At 45.0% G+C, this 6,000-nt stretch overlaps 1 non-coding gene and 13 pseudogenes across 1 annotated transcript; all 14 read right to left on the bottom strand.

Annotated features, from left to right (window-relative positions):
* Window positions 1-1,296: 1,296 nt before the first annotated feature.
* Window positions 1,297-1,415, bottom strand: LOC136732521 (uncharacterized; annotated as a pseudogene).
* A 224-nt stretch (window positions 1,416-1,639) lies between these two features.
* Window positions 1,640-1,758, bottom strand: LOC136732499 (uncharacterized; annotated as a pseudogene).
* A 224-nt stretch (window positions 1,759-1,982) lies between these two features.
* LOC136732498 (uncharacterized) lies at window positions 1,983-2,101 on the bottom strand (annotated as a pseudogene).
* A 210-nt stretch (window positions 2,102-2,311) lies between these two features.
* On the bottom strand, window positions 2,312-2,430 carry LOC136732452 (uncharacterized; annotated as a pseudogene).
* Window positions 2,431-2,648: 218 nt separating this feature from the next.
* LOC136732497 (uncharacterized) lies at window positions 2,649-2,767 on the bottom strand (annotated as a pseudogene).
* A 209-nt stretch (window positions 2,768-2,976) lies between these two features.
* LOC136732525 (uncharacterized) lies at window positions 2,977-3,094 on the bottom strand (annotated as a pseudogene).
* A 220-nt stretch (window positions 3,095-3,314) lies between these two features.
* LOC136732358 (uncharacterized) lies at window positions 3,315-3,433 on the bottom strand (annotated as a pseudogene).
* A 221-nt stretch (window positions 3,434-3,654) lies between these two features.
* Window positions 3,655-3,773, bottom strand: LOC136732259 (5S ribosomal RNA). The gene has a single exon (XR_010809904.1). It is a non-coding gene; the product is annotated as a 5S ribosomal RNA (ribosomal RNA).
* A 214-nt stretch (window positions 3,774-3,987) lies between these two features.
* Window positions 3,988-4,106, bottom strand: LOC136732100 (uncharacterized; annotated as a pseudogene).
* Window positions 4,107-4,323: 217 nt separating this feature from the next.
* Window positions 4,324-4,442, bottom strand: LOC136732552 (uncharacterized; annotated as a pseudogene).
* Window positions 4,443-4,660: 218 nt separating this feature from the next.
* LOC136732347 (uncharacterized) lies at window positions 4,661-4,779 on the bottom strand (annotated as a pseudogene).
* A 224-nt stretch (window positions 4,780-5,003) lies between these two features.
* Window positions 5,004-5,122, bottom strand: LOC136732644 (uncharacterized; annotated as a pseudogene).
* A 220-nt stretch (window positions 5,123-5,342) lies between these two features.
* LOC136732472 (uncharacterized) lies at window positions 5,343-5,461 on the bottom strand (annotated as a pseudogene).
* A 206-nt stretch (window positions 5,462-5,667) lies between these two features.
* LOC136732613 (uncharacterized) lies at window positions 5,668-5,786 on the bottom strand (annotated as a pseudogene).
* Between the last annotated feature and the right edge of the window lie 214 nt (window positions 5,787-6,000).

Below are 6,000 nucleotides of genomic sequence, written 5' to 3'. Positions count from 1 at the left end.
CTGTGAAGTTATTTATTTAATAAAGTCCTTTAAAATAATTCTTCGCTCAATCTCCTTCTCCCAGTTTAACTCTTCTGTTGCCGGCAAAGACTTGGTTGGTTTCTGATTCCGGTTCTGGCAACAGAGCTACAGGTTGAGCTGTGGCAGCGAGTTTCTGGTTCAGGTGAGAGAGAGAGAGAGAGAGAGAAAGACTGTCCGCTGTTCCTTATAGTCTGTCAGATCAGTAGGTGATTGGTCCCTGAGTTCTTGAGATTCGATTTCGGTTTCAGCCCCAAGTGTCCTATTGGAGGGAGGCTTTATTTATGACTGATGTCAATCCATGCCATCTTTTGGAAATGCCGGTTGGCCTGGGTTCGTAGCTCTATGTCGGGATTTCGGCTCTCATCCACTTCAAAGAGTTTTTATCACCTACAGGCCCCTTTCTCCAGACATCTCATAGCAGAATTCCAAACTATTTGGCCTCTTCTCGGTGCCATCCTCCCCAAAACTGTCACTTTGATGCAAACCAGTTCCAAGCTGATGAGCTAAGGAAATCTGATAACTTTGGGGGGGGAGAGGTCTTCTTTAGATCAGTGCTTCAGCTCAGAGCCCAAATGCTCTTATCAAAATACACCCAACATAACACTACATATGTATGTATGTATGTATATATGTGTAGAAGGAAAATTAGAAATTATTTTCTTACACCTGTTTTTCTCTCTTGTATACTTAAGAAAGATACGGTCAAGCTAGAAGGTCAGCCCAGAAGATAGTTTGATTTCTGTTTGTTATTTACGATGAGAACCTTGGAGACATTGTCAAACGGTATGACCTACGTGCCTGTTCCCTAAAACCATGTGTTGACCTATGAACTCTGTTCTATAATGATATATGTTCTGCTTAGTTAGCCTTTAAGATAACATTGTAATGACTTTCTAGCATGTATAGATGTATATATGTATGTATATATATATATATATATATATATATATATGTATGTATGTATGTCCAATTGCTTTGACAATACAAATGAATTGAATTGAGAGGAAGAGAGAGAGAGAGAGAGAGAGAGAAAGAGAGAGAGAGAGACAGACAGACAGACAGACAGACAGCTCAGCGATGACATCACGAGCCTCTCTCAGCTGACTGCTATGACATCACAGAGCACGTACATTCCGATGCTTGTCGTCTGTCAACCACTCAGTCACTGCTAGCCAGACTGTCCCTAAGACAAAGTGTACAATACTTCAATTATATCTCCTCCAGACAGAAAGAGAGTATTACGAGCTACGATGAAGTTACCCAAGAGACGTATAAAGCTTGTAGCACCTGGTATTTCCAGGAGGTCACCCATCCAAGTACTGACCAGGACCTGCCCCGTTCAGCTTACGCGATCTGACGAGATCGAGCGCGTTCAGGACGGTGTGGCCACAAGCCGAAAGGCCTGGCTGCATGATGTCTCTTAAAGGTTGGCGGGTATTGACGGAACTTCAAGCAAAAAAGAAAAAGAAAAAAAGAAAAAAGAAAAATGGATGGAAAAATATCAGTGCAGCAAAGGGTGTTGACAGTAGCTGGATACGTGTACAATACTTCAATTATATCTCCTGGAGACAGAAAGAGAGTATTAAGAGCTACGATAAAGTTACCCAGGAGACGTAAAAGCTTGCAGCACTAGGTATTTCCAGGAGGTCTCACATTCATGTACTGACCAGGTCCTGCCCCGTTTAGCTTCCGAGATCTGACGAGATCGGGCGCGTTCAGGATGGTGTGGCCGCAAGCCGAGATGCCTGGCTGCATGATGTCTCTTAAAGGTTGGCGGGTATTGACGGAACTTCAAGCAAAAAAGAAAAAGAAAAAAAGAAAAAAGAAAAATGGATGGAAAAATATCAGTGCAGCAAAGGGTGTTGACAGTAGCTGGATACGTGTACAATACTTCAATTATATCTCCTCCAGACAGAGAGAGAGTATTAAGAGCTACGATAAAGTTACCCAGGAGACGTAAAAGCTTGCAGCACTAGGTATTTCCAGGAGGTCTCACATTCATGTACTGACCAGGTCCTGCCCCGTTTAGCTTCCGAGATCTGACGAGATCGGGCGCGTTCAGGATGGTGTGGCCGCAAGCCGAGATGCCTGGCTGCATGATGTCTCTTAAAGGCTGGCGGGTATTGACGGAACTTCCAGCAAAAAAAAAAAAGAAAAATAGAGGGAAATATACCAGTGCAGCAAAGGGTGTTGAAAGTAGCCGGGTACGTGTACAATTCTTCAATTATATCTCCTGGAGACAGAAAGAGAGTATTAAGAGCTACGATGAAGTTACCCAGGAGACGTAAAAAGCTTGCAGCACCTGGTATTTCTAGGAGGTCTCCCATCCAAGTACTGACCAGACCCTGCCCCGTTCAGCTTCCGAGATCTTACGCGATCGGGCGCATTCAGGACGGTGTGGCCACAAGCCGAAAGGCCTGGCTGCATGATGTCTCTTAAAGGTTGGCGGGTATTGACGGAACTTCCAGCAAAAAAAAAAAAAAAAAAATAGAAAAATGGAGGGAAAAATATCAGTGTAGGAAAGGGTGTTGACAGTAGCTGGATACGTGTACAATACTTCAATTATATCTCCTCCAGACAGAGAGAGAGTATTAAGAGCTACGATACAGTTACCCAGGAGACGTAAAAGCTTGCAGCACTAGGTATTTCCAGGAGGTCTCACATTCATGTACTGACCAGGTCCTGCCCCGTTTAGCTTCCGAGATCTGACGAGATCGGGCGCGTTCAGGATGGTGTGGCCGCAAGCCGAGATGCCTGGCTACATGATGTCTCTTAAAGGCTGGCGGGTATTGACGGAACTGCCAGCAAAAAAAAAAAGAAAAATACAGGGAAATATACCAGTGCAGCAAAGGGTGTTGAAAGTAGCCGGGTACGTGTACAATTCTTCAATTATATCTCCTGGAGACAGAAAGAGAGTATTAAGAGCTACGATGAAGTTACCCAGGAGACGTAAAAAGCTTGCAGCACTGGTATTTCTAGGAGGTCTCCCATCCAAGTACTGACCAGACCCTGCCCCGTTCAGCTTCCGAGATCTGACGAGATCGGGCGCATTCAGGACGGTGTGGCCACAAGCCGAAAGGCCTGGCTGCATGATGTCTCTTAAAGGTTGGCGGGTATTGACGGAACTTCCAGCAAAAGAAAAAAAAAAAAAAAATAGAAAAATGGAGGGAAAAATATCAGTGCAGGAAAGGGTGTTGAAAGTAGCCGGGTACGTGTACAATTCTTCAATTATATCTCCTCCAGACAGATAGAGAGTATTAAGAGCTACGATAAAGTTACCCAGGAGACGTAAAAGCTTGCAGCACCAGGTATTTCCAGGAGGTCTCACATTCAAGTACTGACCAGGTCCTGCCCCGTTTAGCTTCCGAGATCTGACGAGATCGGGCGCGTTCAGGACGGTGTGGCCACAAGCCGAGATGTCTGGCTGCATGATGTCTCTTAAAGGCTGGCGGGTATTGACGGAATTTCCAGCAAAAGAAAAAAAAAAAAAAAATAGAAAAATGGAGGGAAAAATATCAGTGCAGGAAAGGGTGTTGAAAGTAGCCGGGTACGTGTACAATTCTTCAATTATATCTCCTGGAGACAGAAAGAGAGTATTAAGAGCTACAATGAAGTTACCCAGGAGACGTAAAAGGCTTGCAGCACCTGGTATTTCTAGGAGGTCTCCCATCCAAGTACTGACCAGGCCCTGCCCCGTTTAGCTTCCGAAATCTGACGAGATTGGGCGCATTCAGGACGGTATGGCCGCAAGCCAAGAGGCCTGGCTGCATGATGTCTCTTAAAGGTTGGCGGGTATTGACGGAACTTCCAGCAAAAAAAAAAAAAAAAAGAAAAATGGATGGAAAAATATCAGTGCAGCAAAGGGTGTTTACAGTAGCTGGGTACGTGTACAATACTTCAATTATATCTCCTCCAGACAGATAGAGAGTATTAAGAGCTACGATAAAGTTACCCAGGAGACGTAAAAGCTTGCAGCACCAGGTAATTCCAGGAGGTCTCACATTCATGTACTGACCAGGTCCTGCCCCGTTTAGCTTCCAAGATCTGACAAGATCGGGCGAGTTCAGGATGGTGTGGCCGCAAGCCGAGATGCCTGGCTGCATGATGTCTCTTAAAGGTTGGCGGGTATTGACGGAACTTCCAGCAAAAAAAAAATATAAAAAAAGAAAAATGGATGGAAAAATATCAGTGCAGCAAAGGGTGTTGACAGTAACTGGATACGTGTACAATACTTCAATTATATCTCCTCCAGATAGAGAGAGAGTATTAAGAGCTACGATAAAGTTACCCAGGAGACGTAAAAGCTTGCAGCACTAGGTATTTCCAGGAGGTCTCACATTCATGTACTGACCAGGTCCTGCCCCGTTTAGCTTCCGAGATCTCACGAGATCGGGCGCGTTCAGGATGGTGTGGCCGCAAGCCGAGATGCCTGGCTGCATGATGTCTCTTTAAGGCTGGCGGGTATTGACGGAACTTCCAGCAAAAAAAAAATATAAAAAAAGAAAAATAGAGGGAAATATACCAGTGCAGCAAAGGGTGTTGAAAGTAGTCGGGTACGTGTACAATTCTTCAATTATATCTCCTGGAGACAGAATGAGAGTATTAAGAGCTACGATGAAGTTACCCAGGAGACGTAAAAAGCTTGCAGCACCTGGTATTTCTAGGAGGTCTCCCATCCAAGTACTGACCAGGCCCTGTCTCGTTTAGCTTGCGAGATCTGACGAGATCGGGCGCATTCAGGACGGTGTGGCCACAAGCCGAAAGGCCTGGCTGCATGATGTCTCTTTAAGGCTGGCGGGTATTGACGGAACTTCCAGCAAAAAAAAAAAAAAAAAAAAGAAAAAAGAAAAATGGATGGAAAAATATCAGTGCAGCAAAGGGTGTTGACAGTAGCTGGATACGTGTACAATACTTCAATTATATCTCCTCCAGACAGAGAGAGAGTATTAAGAGCTACGATAAAGTTACCCAGGAGACGTAAAAGCTTGCAGCACTAGGTATTTCCAGGAGGTCTCACTTTCATGCACTGACCAGGTCCTGCCCCGTTTAGCTTCCGAGATCTGACGAGATCGGGCGCGTTCAGGATGGTGTGGCCGCAAGCCGAGATGCCTGGCTGCATGATGTCTCTTAAAGGCTGGCGGGTATTGACGGAACTTCCAGCAAGAAAAAAAAAAAAAAAAAATGGAAAATGGAGGGAAAAATATCAGTGCAGCAAAGGCTGTTGAAAGTAGCCGGGTACGTGTACAATACTTCAATTATATCTCCTCCAGACAGATAGAGAGTATTAAGAGCTACGATGAAGTTTCCCAGGAGACGTAAAAAGCTTGCAGCACCAGGTATTTCCAGGACGTCTCCCATCCAAGTACTGACGAGGCCCTGCCCCGTTTAGCTTCAGAGATCTGACGAGATCGGGCGCGTTCAGGATGGTGTGGCCGCAAGCCGAGATGCCTGGCTGCATGATGTCTCTTAAAGGCTGGCGGATATTGACGGAACTTCCAGCAAAAAAAAAAAAAAATGGATGGAAAAATATCAGTGCAGCAAAGGGTGTTGACAGTAGCTGGGTACGTGTACAATACTTCAATTATATCTCCTCCAGACAGATAGAGAGCATTAAGAGCTACGATAAAGTTACCCAGGAGACGTAAAAGCTTGCAGCACGAGGTATTTCCAGGAGGTCTCACATTCATGTACTGACCAGGTCCTGCCCCGTTTAGCTTCCGAGATCTGACAAGATCGGGCGCGTTCAGGACGGTGTGGCCGCAAGCCGAGATGTCTGGCTGCATGATGTCTCTTAAAGGCTGGCGGGTATTGACGGAATTTCCAGCAAAAAAAAAAAAAAAAAAAAAGAAAAATGGAGGGAAAAATATCAGTGCAGGAAAGGGTGTTGAAAGTAGCCGGGTACGTGTACAATTCTTCAATTATATCTCCTGGAGACAGAAAGAGAGTATTAAGAGCTACGATGAAGTTACCCAGGAGACG

Source organism: Amia ocellicauda, unplaced genomic scaffold (assembly GCF_036373705.1).
Source record: "Amia ocellicauda isolate fAmiCal2 unplaced genomic scaffold, fAmiCal2.hap1 HAP1_SCAFFOLD_34, whole genome shotgun sequence".
Taxonomy (NCBI): domain Eukaryota; kingdom Metazoa; phylum Chordata; class Actinopteri; order Amiiformes; family Amiidae; genus Amia; species Amia ocellicauda.
This window is presented reverse-complemented; position numbering and strand designations above follow the sequence as displayed.